At 36.6% G+C, this 14,560-nt stretch overlaps 1 pseudogene; it reads right to left on the reverse strand.

The window, feature by feature from the left end:
- Positions 1-13,135: 13,135 nt before the first annotated feature.
- On the reverse strand, positions 13,136-14,346 carry LOC129010307 (12S rRNA N4-methylcytidine (m4C) methyltransferase-like; annotated as a pseudogene).
- Positions 14,347-14,560: the final 214 nt, after the last annotated feature.

Consider the following 14,560-nt stretch of genomic DNA (forward strand, 5'->3'; position numbering starts at 1 on the left):
GGGAACTCCAACATGAAGGCTGGCCTCTTGTTTACTTGCTGAGGAGACTAGAATCCGGCCCAGAAATTCGGATCCTTCGCTGGCTTACTATTCCCTGTGAACTAAGTTCCTAGATAGCAGTGTCCACCATGCTGATCACTTATGTCCCCAGCATTAAGCACAATGTCTATAACACAGTAGATGCTCAATATATGTATTTGTTGAAAGAGTGAATGATAACCTCCAGGGCTCTTGGTTGCCAAACATCTCCTGCTCTGGGTCCTTTGTCATCGGCCATACCCAGCCACTGGGAAACCACTATCCCACTTGGCAAATATTGCATCCTGCACATGCACACAGACCATCTCTGAACTTTGTGTGCTGTATCTGGTGCATCTGGCTGTGCTTTCTGAGCCGATTTCTATAGTCAGTGCTCTCAGTACTGGTTCCCTCTAATGTTCTGGGTTCAAATCACAGGCTACCTATCTCTTTGTTCCCCAAGCCCAAAGTGGTTCATTAACATCTCTTGTCTGTGATACTCTTTTTGATACTGAACATCTCTTAGCACCCAACTGGCCCACCAATGCTGGCTGAATGGAATTAAATTTAAATTTGCATGGCTGAGTGCTCCTCTCCCTGTGTTCTCAGGGACGGTGCTCAGAGGGCCTCTAATGAGATGGGAGAAGAACCTGTCATGGGCTAGGTTCAGGCCTCTGCATGCTGCTTGTGCAATCTTACAGATTCTTCATAAGCTTTGGAATAGGCCAGTTCAACAGGAACCCATGTCCTTAATAGGAAGTTATGAATTTTAACTAAGGTTAAGATTAAATTAATAATACATTAAACCAGATCTGCTTCCTAGTTATCATTCTAGGTTGAAGCAAGGTTTTAGAAGTGAGGCAAAGTCAATGATTTCATTCAGATTTTGGATAGCCGGAATTCCAGGAGACCCAGACTCTTCCCTCCCACCTCCCTTCCAAGTCACTCCCTGCTGTAATAAGCCATGGTGGGAAAGGTTGTGTTGTCTGTTTTGATATAAGTTTTAGATCTCTTCTTCCTAAGTTCATTAAAGCTTTTTTTTCCCTCCTGTAACAGTACGTTGTTAGCCTTGGGGTTCTGGCCAAGTTCCAATTTGAGCAATTAATTACATTTCAGTGCTCAGCCCTCCCTGAAGTTTCAGACAGGAAAGGTGCGTTCTTTGTCTTCCTCAGCAAGTCACTCCTGATGGTGAAGCAGCTGTTGCTGCCTTCCCAGAGGAGAGAAGGTTGAGAATTGGTGAGAAAGCTTCCTGGCTCTTTGAGGGAGCTGTTTGCAGAGTGATCTGGGACAAAAGGCGTCCTTGGGAATGTGAGGCATTTTTTTTTTTTTTTTTTTTTTTTAACTACAGCAGTCTCCAAGCCATCCATCACTCCTCTTTTGAACCACTGGCTTAGCACAGAACAAAATGGGAAGTGATTGTGTTTTCTTGAAGAGCTGTTTCTGAATGTGATGGCTTCCTTTGAAGCCCAGTCAAAGGGATGTTTTTATTTTGTTTTTGTTTTCCTGAAATCCCATCAGTTTCCCTCACCTCCTGCAAGACCTCACACCACAGCCTGCCATCATGCCTGATACCTAAGTGGCTGCCTTCACAGCTAACAAAAGACAAAGAACACACAGATGCAGATTATTCTAAAGGAGTAAGTTAAAGAAATGAAAGGGGCTTCCTTTTTAAGTTCAAATAGCAAAAGCAACTAATATTCTTTTGAAAGCACGTGCGATAACACAACACCCAAATTCACTTGGAGAGGTTCCCTGTGACATGATCTAACAAGTCAGAAATTCAGTAAGTGTAGTTATATCCTGCAAGTGATTTTGAAAAGGTGTAGAGAATAACCCTTTCTAGATGCATACTCTGTGTTTTACTTGGCCCAGACAACAGTGTTTGATGGAATGATAATTGGATGTTGATGAAAAACATCAATCATCGTTGCATTGTGACTTGAGTTATATTTGTTTAATGTTAAACTTTCAGTTGTGAAATAAACCATTCCGGCTGGGGAACAGTTGATTTTGTTTCTAAAACTTCATTCTTTCACTTATTAGGCAAGAGTGAGTCATTCCTTATAACAACCGGGCTTATTGAAAATTCCAGAATTACTCACACAGGTTTGAAGCATTTTTCATGTAAAGAAAACATCCTTTTTTTTTGGTTGCTGACTGTAACTATCCTTTCTAAAGCTCATGGTTCTGGTACAGCCCTATTGCTAATACTCTTATTGTCCAGGCATGCTTCATGTATATTTGTATTCTTCCAAAACAGGTCATCTATACTGTTCTAGGATCAACTACCTTCATATTCATTTCTTAGTGGCCAATGTCAGCCTCACAAACATACATCTCTACATGCAAACAACTGGTTGACTCAGCAACCTCCCAGGTTTAGCCACAATGTAGGAGAAACACTATCTCCTCACCATTTCATTCTTTCCCTTCCTGAGTCATTCCCCCTGGGGAAGCACCAACAAATCCTCACTCTTGTTTTCACCAATTACAAGTTAACATTTTATCCCATAGATCACTCTCACATATAAACACTCTGCCTTTGTCAGTTGGTTCTGGATTTCCTACCATGTCCTTCCTCCTTTTCCATCATCCAAGGAAATCATTATCTCCATCATTCTATTCACTGCATCATCAGGCGCCTTATCTCAGCCTGAAAGTATAAATCTGTTCTTAAATATCTCCCTCACCAGACTGTAAGCAACAAGAGTGAAGTGTTCCCATCTTCATTTGCTCACTGCATTATTTTTTTTCCCTTTTTCCAGTGCCCAGTATAGTGCCTGGAAAATGATAATATTTATTAGATAAACAAACCACTAGAAAAGCTTCCGGTACTTTTAACTTTCATTATGAAATATACCCTTCTTTCAAGCGTCAATAATCAAGATGTTTAAGTTGCATGTAGGAACACAACTTTAATTCCTCATTTATTTAATTTTTTATTTCCTATGTTGCATTAATTAGACATGTGGCAACAATATGATTTCTTTTATTTTTTCATTGAGATAGACATATTTCAGTTACATAGTATGGCTGTCTTGGTTTCTGTGAACTGCTTGGAATGTAACTACAGTCTCTAACATCATTTTAGTGTTGAAAGGAGACTTATTGAGTCGGGCATCATGCTAAGTACTTTTGCACATTTTAATCTATTTCATCCTCACAATAGCTATGTAAGGTTAATATTTTTTATAATCATTTTACAGAAAAAGAAATTGAGGATTGGAGCAGTCAAGTGGCTTGCCAAGGTCACACAGCTAGTTAATAAAGTTGTCAGGAAGATCTGCATGACTTTAAAGCCCATGCTTTCCCTGTTATATGACCTGAATTTTAAATACATGTTTTGAGAACAAGCAAAAAAGACATCCTAATTAAGTTCATTTTGGATTAGTAGGATCAACCTTCTAATGAAGCAAACAATAAAAGCTTCACAGCTCGGTCAACAGTTGAACTAAAACTTTTGTTCACCAGATTGACCATTGGTTTGCACTGACCAAATTAAATATAATGTTGTGTGGATGTATTAATAGCTACAGCCATGTTTAACCAAAAATATGACAGTCTATTATAAGTTTGTCAATTGAAACCAAAAATTTAAACTTTATGATGTGGAAGGTCAAAGGCTGGGGCTAAGGGTGTCAGATGTCTGAGAGAGTCTCTAGAACCACAGACAACAGAGCAGAGTCCCTGTTTAATATTAATATTATCCAATAATGACCCTAAGTATTAGACAATGGGAAATGTGTCGAAAAATATAGAACTCACATGAAGGCAATTTAGCTACTCTAACTAAATTGCATCATTTCTGCAGAGTGGTAATTTTGATGGAATACCAATCATACAATGGCTCTCAACCCACAATACGTTAAAAGTGCTGCCTGACAGTTTTCAAATAGAAAGTTAAGTACCATTCTGCTTCTGAATGCAGTCTAAATTTTAATACCTTAAAAAGCAAAAAGCAAAAATACAGGTGTGGTAAGCAAGAATACTTTTTGTGGGGGTGGGACTGCATGACACATGATGTTTAATAATTAAGTTGATTGGATTTTGCAACTTCCCATAAGGTATTTTGGCACTGTGCACTCATCATTATAGACAGAATGTATTTGTTTAGAGAAAACAGCTCACAGATTCATTTCTTTATTTAGGTATGTACCGAGAAACATTTTGAATGGTCAAACTAAGACTTTATTTACATAGTTATATAATTTTCTTTCATCTTGGGATTTCAAAGAGCTTTGTGATGTTGCATTTTGAGTTGATTAAGCCTCACAGCTTCACTAAACACTGTATTATAATATTACAAATGAACAGAAGAGGCAGAATTTCAGTTTCTTGGGTGGATTTTCTTTATGTTTGAAATTAGCTAATAAAGAATGCATGGTGCTACATATAAAGATTTTTGTTTTCTTTTTAAAAGATACAGTTTTTGCTTTGGGATAATTTTAGATTTAGAAAATGTTGCAAAAATAGTACATAGTTTTAATACATTTTACCCAGTTTCTCCTAATGTTAACACCTTATAGAATTGTGCATAATTCCTCATTTATTTAATTTTTTGGGTGCATTACTACTAAATGGGTACATTACTACTAAATATGCTACTGACTTTATTTGGATTTCACCAGTTTTTCCATTAATGTCTTTTTTGTGTTCTGGGATCCAACCCAGGATTTCACATTGCATTTGGTCCTCACATCTTCTCAGTCACCTTGGGTCTGTGACAGTGTCTGAGACTCTTCATTTTCATGATCTTGGTAGTTTTGAAGAGTACTGGTCAGATATTTAGAAGAATGCCCCCCAATTTGGGTTTGTCTCATGTTTTTCTCATGGTCAGATTGGGGTTATGGAGTTTTATGAAGTACTGTGACCTACACCACTGGCGACGTTAACCTTGATTGCTTGTTTCATGTAGTGTTTTTCAGGTGTTTTCACTGTAAAGTTTTCCTCCTTTCCCCACTGTATGCTTTGTAAGAGGGTCACTAAATCCTAAATGCAGCCCAGACTCAAGACAGGAGAGATGATTAAACCGGCATAGGGAGTATCTACATATATTAATCGGAATCCTTTCATAAAAGACATCTGTCCCTTCCTTTTTTATTTTACTAATTTATATCAGGATAGACCCATTTATATTTATTTTATACTTTGGGTTATAATCTAATACCACATTTTTATTTTATTGCTCAAATTGTTGTATATTTGACTATTGGGAGCTCTTTCAAAATGGCTTCTATGTAAAAGTTTGTTTTTGAAGTATTTATTCTTTTAAAAAGTCTACTCCAGTTTATTGTTATGCACGCATACATTCCACCAATATTTGGGGGAGGGGCAGGGTTTACAATGCCAAAAGTAACATGCCAAGAAAATATCAACCTATATTTACTGAACTTGTATTATTTGCCAGGTGTTTATAGACATTATCTCAATTAATCTTTAAAGCAGTCCTAGAAGGTATAATACATTCCTTTAAGACGTGAGATAACTGAGGTTTGGACATTCTAACCGGGCTCCCAAAATTAGTAAGTAGCAGAGAATTTTAAAGGTATTTTATCCTTTGTAGATAATAAACAGCATTTCTAATGGAAGGTGGTATATTTTAAAAGATTTAAGAATATGATAATTAAGAGGAAGTATAGTGGGAAAGCATATCTAGGCATCAAACAAACCTAGGTCCTCTTAGTTGTTAGAAATTTCCAATTTTCCTCATCCCCGCCATGATTCCTGATATACTTTTCCAGCATCCAGTTATATTAACCACAAAAAATAGGTTACACATATCTATTTGGTTTACAGTTTTATAAATTCATTTTTGTCTTATGCCCCTATTTTAGTTTCATACCTGTATTTAAAAATATATATTTTAGCTACTGCTTTTCAAATGTAGTTTACTACAGGGCATTGAAATTTGCCAGCATCTGCTTCTCTGTTCCTAAGAATGTCCTATGCTCGCATTAGCCATAGAATGGTCATGCATAACTCATGAGTTTCTTGAGAAGAGTTAGGATAATAATCAATTTGCCATCTCCATTTAGCACAGCCACCCTTACCCACACACAGTATACACACACATACACAAAAACACAGGCTTGCACACACAATTGCAAATGAAGCTCTATTTTGGCAAAAGCAGACAGCAGAGTTATGGAGGGAAGGTCGAACTCTAGAAGTAAGAATTGATGGGCAAAAAGTATTATGCATAGATAAAGGATGCTTAATTAATATTTTCTTTGTTCCAGAGTATGAGAAAAACATGGCTTATATTAAAGCAAGAGGGATTTCGGTTGGATGTAAATAAATAAAGAAGAATCACTTACAAAACTGGGAAATTGGAATATAAAGCCCTCACAGTAAGAAAATAAACTAGCCTTGATGAGGTGTCATCAAGAACATTTGTTGTTTTTCAAATGGCCAAATTTAAATAATTAACTAAGTAAATAAATAAGACCACCTATTATGTGCCAGACCATTTCTGGGACTTTGGAGATAAGATGAAGAGTAGTGTTTGCGTTAAGGAAGCATGAAAGTATTTCCTGAAATCACAAGTGTCAATAGAAAATTGACACACACAGACAAAATTTTACCCTGAATTTGAATATATGTCTCAATCAGCATGTAGTAATATTCAGTAATTGTGAAGAAGGTAAGTCACGTGAGAAGAACACTTAAATATATTAATTTCCAAACGCAACTGCTTATCAACATTATATTACTGACGTCTGTCACTGATGCAAAGGACTATGCCGACGCTGGGTTTTCTGTGTGATGTGGGCACCAAATGACAGAGAACTGACATCCAGCAACCAGCTCTCTACTTTCCAGCTGTAAGAGAAGTACATATCGTCACAGTGTGGCTGGCAGTGAATGTAATCATTGATACAAAGCGTGGCACTAGGAACTGGCTTATGCATTAAAAAATTATGTTAAGGCTCATAGCTCTTCTCTGATGTGTTTGTGGGTTTGTGTGGGGTTTGTCACTAATGTAGACATCTAGTTTCCCGAAAATGTGAAATTCAGCAGTGACTTTTGAAGACCCTTTTCATTCTCTGATTGTAAAATTTAAAATTCATTTAATTCTATTCTTATTCTATTTTTAAACTGTGTAACACAATATGATTGTGAATTAAAAAAAAATAGAAAAAGCATTTCTGGCCTATAGAGATTTGCAATAAATAGGAAGGATAGACATATGCAATAATAAAATGTGGTGATGTGGAAGAAACAATGATTTTAAGAGCAATTATACATTTGGCAGAGGTATGGAAGAAAAAGACCCTAGGAAATGCCCTTACAAAAAAAAAAATATTTGGAATTCCATTGTGTGTAGACAAAATTTCCATGCTACCAGACAGTCAGTTTAATGTCTCATATTTACATCCTAGGTAGAACCCATAAATAGTTCAAGTATTTACTGATTATTTCAGATAGAACATTTGTTCATAATAGAAAACTGACAGAATTATCTGATTTAGTTTAGTCCTTCTGTAATCTCCTGGATTCTTTCCAGAAGTAGAGTTAGATGGCATACTTGCAGACATGCTTATTCTTGCTACCTTGTTTCCTATTTACCTTTTCCAAACTAAAAGCATATTCAGCTAAGTTACATTACACCGTGGAATTATTGGCAGTTAGGTCTTGGATGGTGTGTAGTTTGTTTTAACAACCAGTATTTGAGGCCAAACCATAATACCAGGCCAGCACAGACATGCTTCCTATTAGCCCATCTATTTTAAAGGGAAACACACTGTATGCTGAGCTAACTGAATTTCCACTCACTGCAGTTTGCAGCAAAACCAGCCTGGAAATGGCCTCAAGGGGACCTCACTTCAGATTTTATTAAAGTCCATCAAGTACATATTATGCAGATACATAAAAATAGATTAACAATCATAAAAGAATGACTCATGTTTATTACCTTGAAGAATAATTGTATAAGACAAAATGAAGCATTGCTAAACCTTAATAAAGTTGGAGAGGACTACTTCCTCTGTCAAACACAGCAAAACTAGATTTTTGGGAGAATGCCACATTATATCTATTAGCTGAGCTATTATCATATAAAATTTTGTTAATGATTTTAAGGTAATGAGTCAAAATTAAATCCAGAAAAATGATCATACTTACAAAGCGTTTGTCCTTTGTAGCTAAAATCCAGATGACATATGTTAATTGTCTTGCAAAAAATATCCAAGCATTTATGAACAATAAAGTTCAATCCAATAGAAAGAAACCAAAGTGCAAACATGTTCATGTCTGTGTATGGATATTATGGGCTGAATTTTAAAAATGCATATGATTTTTAAAAATTCCCATGACCTCAGAATGTATTTAGACACAGGGTCTTTAAAAGATAATTAAGTTAAAATTAGGTAATTAGGGTGGGCCCTGAAGGATATGATTGACCTTAATCCAATAAGAAGAGGAAATTTAGACACAGACACATGCTGAGGGAACAAGATATGAAGACAGAGAAAAGATGGCCATCTACAAGCTCAGAAGAGAGGCCTGGAACAGATCCTTCCCTCACAGCCCTCGGAGGGAACCAGTCTACTGACATCTCAGACTTCCAGCCTCCAGAATTGTGAGATGATAAGTTTCTGTAGTGTAAGCCACCAGTCTGTGCTACTTTGTTATGGCAGCCCTAGTAAACTAAATAGGGACACCTGAAAAGTAGCTGTCTATGTACCAATCACTTGCCCCCTGTCTTCTGAGAGCAGGTTCAGGCCCTGACTACTGCTAAAGTTTGCATGGCCCAGGAAAAGAGAATAAATGGAGGCCACTTAAGAGAAATAAAATACTAATTAAAATTTATCAAGTTATTCTTTCGTTTTGCATAAGATAGATTGTTCCTTAATGAAGTAGTGCTTCTTAGTAATTTAAGTATTTAACAATTATAAATCAAGCTAACAAATTATTATACACATGTTTTATCCTTTTGTGTTGCAATAGTTTTGTAATAATAATAGTTTAAAAATATTTTCAGTAATTGTTTTAATGATTGAAAATAAGCAAAATATCAGGGAAATGAATTTAATTATTATTGTGCAGATACGAGTGTTCCACTGATGAGTTGGCAAAATTTGGAATGGTGAAACAAAAATATACACAGTATATCATTATATATTAATTTCATCAACTTTACTTTGTCTTCATTTAGTCACAACCACTAATTATATAACTATACTCAAGATTTTTTTCTGATTTTTGTTCTACTTAATTAATTTTAAAGTATACACTATTTGAATATACCTTCATCATAGTATAAATTAAATAAAATGTAACTACTTTCAGTGTGTATGCAATTTGAATATATTACCATCAGAAGTATAAACTAACTGGAATGTAAAATATTAAAATTATTTTATAAAGTTTTTTCTAAAATATGCAATATCATCTGTTAAAATTGAAATGTAGACTACAATTTACAATGAGTAAAAATAAAAACTGTAAATCTCAATTATTTAAAGCTAACACTTAAAAATTTAATTAACTAATTAAATATTTTTAAAATGAAACTATTCCCAATTTTTGTAGTCAGTGTTTACCTAGTTGCCCAAATAAAGAGTATCACACTTAATACATATGTGATTTAGACATAGATAGATATACATATATATACAAGCTTAAGAGAAATATTAAAAGTTTAATATTGCAAATGTTCCCCAGCTGGCAAGTAAAACTGTGTGAATACCATGCTAATTCACACACATTTTGGATCACATACCAAATCCACAAATTAGAATACCATGAAGAGTCTGGACGCAGTGGCTCACGCCTGTAATTCCAGTACTTTGGGAGGCCGAGGTGGGTGGATCACTGGAAGTCAGGAGTTCGAGACCAGCCTGACCAACATGGTGAAACCCCGTCTCTACTAAAAATACAAAAATTAGCCAGGGGTGGTGGTGCACGCCTGTAATCCCAGCTACTCAGGAGGCTGAGGCAGGAGAATTGCTTGAACCCAGGAGGCAGAGGCTGCAGTGAGCCGAGATTGTACCACCGCACTGTACCCCAGCCTGGGTGACAGAGTGAAACTCCATCTCAAAAAAAAAAAAAAAAAAAAGAATACTGCGAAGAATAGCAACTAAATGGAGCCTCAGCACTACTGGGAGTGACATTTTATTACGTAACAATCTATTTGAGAGGGAATAATTGACAAATGCATTTGTCTTCTCTTTTTTATTTTTTTGAGATTCAGAAATATTTCATTGGAAATGTGATGCACTTTCATTGTAACATCAGCTTTAATTTCTGTATACTGCATGAACTTTTCAAAACCATTCTCCAAAGTTAACCATTTAAAACTCATTCATGTATTTTATTATGCATCCTACAACAAAGACTAAGAAGCAGGCAAGAATGACTATAAAACACCACTAATTACAGAAAAGTTAATCTATCTTTACATGAAAACATTTTGAAACCAATTTTATGTTTATTGAAGGATTTTTCTCATGCATATTATCCAAGATTTTTTTCTGTCAGAGTATTAATTTCCTTGGATTGCTATAACAAATTACCGCAAATTGGGTACCTTTAAACAGCAGAAATATATTCTCTCACTGTTCTGGAGGCCAGAAGTGCAAAATCATGTTAGCAGGGTAGCAACTACTGGAACTCTGAGGGAGAAACTATTCCATGCTTTTTTTCCTATCTTCTGATGGTTGCCACGATGTATCACTCCAATCTCTGCCTCCGGCTCCATGTGGCATTCTCCGTTGTGTCTCTATCTTCTCTCTCTCTTTTTTTTTTTTTTTTCCTTTTTTTTTGTCAGAGTCTCGTTCTGTCTCAAACTCAAGTTGCTCAGACGGGAGTACAGGGCACTATCTCTGCTCATTGCAACTTCCACCTCCCGGGTTCGAGTGATTCTTGTGCCTCAGCCTCCTGGGTAGCTGAGATTACAGGCACGCACCACCACGGCTGGCTAATTTCTGTATTTTTAGTAGAGATGAATTTTCGCCATGTTGGCCAGGCTGGTCTTGAACTCCTGGGCCTCAAGCGGTTTGCCCAGCTTGGCCTCCCAAAGTGTTGGGATTACAGGCGTGAGCCACCACGCTTGGACTGTCTTCTCTTATAAGGAACACCAGTTATGTTGGATTAAGGGCCTGCTCTGTTCCAGTATGACCTCATCTTAGCTTACTTACAACCACAATCACAGTATTTCCAAATAAAGTCGCATGCTGAGGCTCTAGGAAGTACATTAATTTTCAGGGGACACTGTTCAACCCAGTACATTCAGTTTCTATTTAACGTAAAAAATAATTCCCATACTATAAAGGACGAAAAAATGACTTGTGAAATAGGTGAACGATTGTTGAATATACAAATGTGATCTTTTATTTTCCAATCACATACAGAGATAATAATTTTTTGGGAATATGTCTCATTCACAAATATGAGTTACATGCAAAGAGAAATTCATACATTGTTCAAGTAGGATTCAGGGAATTAACCTAGGTGCATTCTTTTGTTTCTATTTCAAGCATATTGTTCTCCAGATTTTTTTTCTAATTCTCATTTCCCTGTAGGATTGTTCAGATTTAAATAAAGCCTGTAAAGCAGAAGTAGTAAACAAGCCTGGGTACTAAAGTTAAATATTACAGAGGTAGATAAAATAAGTCTGAGGTAAATTCATGTATTTAATTCTTATCTATTTTGCCCATACAGTTATGCTGATATTTCATTCACTTGGATTCACCAACTTAAAATTTGTAACCATAATGGAGAATCTTTTTTCTGTATTTGTAAAAAGTTTACTAAGCACATTAATAGCATATAAATATGATTTCAAGGTTAACTATTTAAGAGAGTATCTTAAATCTTCTACCAAGTACTCTTTTCCCGAATAAACTTTTACCCTTATTACAGTTACCATATCTTTGTAACAACATTAAGGGAGCGTTGATTTTACTACATTAAATAGATAGCTGTCTATTTCAAATAGATTCGGCTGAATTATTTTGATTAGCTCAATTAAAAATACAAGATTCTAATAAGAGACTTTATTACTTACTAAAGGCATTGTGATCTATTATTAAATACAATTAACATGAAATATAAGTTTTGTGAAACAATTCTCTGTAAGGATTTTACATTTTTACTTTGTGATATATGAACAAAATGGCCATATCATACTGAAAAATCCCTTTAAAATAATAGACTATAATTTGAAAAATGAAATTTTATCAGTATAACACATATTTAAACAAATATTTTAAAATTTGAAATTTGTAAAAAGCCTACATATTTGAGAAAGCTATAGTAATTATTCACAAGTAGGGACATTAAAATTCATTCCATAATCGTCATTACTTGAGCCAGAGAAAGACTGTTGCAAATTAAAACATCTTTTTTTTTTGAGATGGAGTCTCAAATATGACCCAGATACTGTATCTATAATCAAATGCTATATTTCTCTATATTTAATTTTTTTTTTTTTTTTTGAGACGGAATCTCGCTCTTTCGCCCAGGCTGGAGGGCACTGGCGCTATCTCGGCTCACTGCAAGCTCCGCCTCCCGGGTTCACGCCATTCTCCTGCCTCAGCCTCCAGAGTAGCTGGTAGGACTACAGGCGCCCGCCACCATGCCCGGCTAATTTTTTGTATTTTTAGTAGAGATGGGGTTTCACCATGTTAGCCAGGATGGTCTGGATCTCCTGACCTCGTGATCCACCCGCCTCGGCCTCCCAAAGTGCTGGGATTACAGACGTGAGCCACCGCGCCCGGCGCAAATTAGAACATCTAAATTCAAAATTTAGGACATGCAGATATGATTATAATATCTTTCTCTTTGACAGCTTGAGTTTACATATTTAGATAAACACAACATAGTATTATTTAAAAAAAATTTCCTGGCCAGAGGAAGGATTGCATTTCGAGTCCAATATGATGCAAAGGTTAATACATTTTTCCGGTCTTGAGATGCTGCTGCTCCCTGAATGGAACTTTCTCTGTCATGCTAATATTTTCTGCAGTTTCTTTTTGAGGAAAAAAAAAATGCTAAATGTTATCAATTTTTAGACTGTCCCACACTTAAACCTATATCAAGACATTCAGGAATATACCATGAGTAAAGATTAGAGAAATTGCGGAAAAAATTTGAAGAATAAGATGATGGTAACTTATAATTTGATAGTGGCTCTAAGCTGGGCTGAGCGCCCTCTGGGGTTATCTTGTACATCCTGATCTTATGGACTAAGTACCTTCTTGTATATCAATTCCCACATTAAAGGAGCTCTTCTCATAGAGGCTGCTTCTGTGTTTTCGTGATCTGAACTCAATTGCAATGTTTTCATCATTTGCTGTCTAACACTTAGGTTAAAGCTTTCTGTCATGCTATTTCGAGCAAGTTCTTTTGACGATGTGATCCTGTAGTGAATGGAAGGAGAGGGTAACAAGGCGACCACCAGGTCTCAGAAACTTCTGAGCTGTCTTCAGTCCTGTGTAGAGTTCATTGAGCTCATCGTTCACAAATATGCGAAGAGCCTGGAAAGTCTTGGTGGCAATATGGGTAGATCGCTGTAGCAAGTCTTTTCGTGCATAAATAGCAGAGAGAGGAAATGCACCTGCGACGATGTTGGCAAGCTGCTGAGGCAGATGCTGCATGCCTGAACAATTGCTGAAGCGATTTTCTTGGCATGCTTCTCCTCCTCGTATGTTCTCAGGATAGATGCAAGTGCCTGTTGATCTAAAGCATTCACAACATCAGCAGCAGTGGGCGTGTCAGGGTACCTGCTATCATCCATCCTCATGTCCAAGGGACCATCTTTCCGAAAGGAAAAATCTCTTTCAGGAGTATCGAGTTGCATGGAGGAACACCCAAGATCCATAAGAACTCCATCAAAAGTCCATGGCTGCACTCCAGCTTTCATTAACAAGGCTTCTGCCTGGCTGAACTGGCCCAGCATAGCTCGGATTTGTTTAGGATACAACTCTGAAAGATGTTCAGCTAATGCATAAGCTGTCGGGTCTCTGTCCAAGGCATACAGAACAATATCTGACTCCTTCTGTAGAATGGCTTTTGTGTGCCCTCCCGAACCAAATGTCATATCTAGAAAAAAATCTGTCCTTTTTGTGGTGACAAACAGTGAACAACTTCATCCACCGTTACCGGAATATGTAATTTAGCCATAGTTTCAAAATCTCTATCTTGAGATCTGTGTAACTCCTGGGCTTGAGTTTGGTCTGTTTGCTTCTGGGCTTCATATTCTTCATGTTTTTCTGCTGTAGTATGTATTCTTTTCAGCCAGATACCTAAATTAGGTATGCCAGATTCCGACCAACATGAAAGACATTCTTTATACATTCTACAAAAATAAGGATACTGAAGCATTCTGTAGGTCAGCAAATCTGAGGCACGAAGACTTCTCAGCTGGCCTCTAACTTGGGCCAGCGACTACCACTACAGTGCCAGAGAACCTGAATTTGCTGCACCCCTAGGTCTTACCCCTGGGGGAAACTGTCTTCTCTTTCTTAACCATTTTTGCCACTTACACTCTTTTTGCATTCAGAACCACTCTCTGCCAACCCACATAATCATGGCATTT

The sequence above is a fragment of the Pongo pygmaeus genome, chromosome 10 (assembly GCF_028885625.2).
Source record: "Pongo pygmaeus isolate AG05252 chromosome 10, NHGRI_mPonPyg2-v2.0_pri, whole genome shotgun sequence".
NCBI classification, from domain to species: Eukaryota; Metazoa; Chordata; class Mammalia; order Primates; family Hominidae; genus Pongo; species Pongo pygmaeus.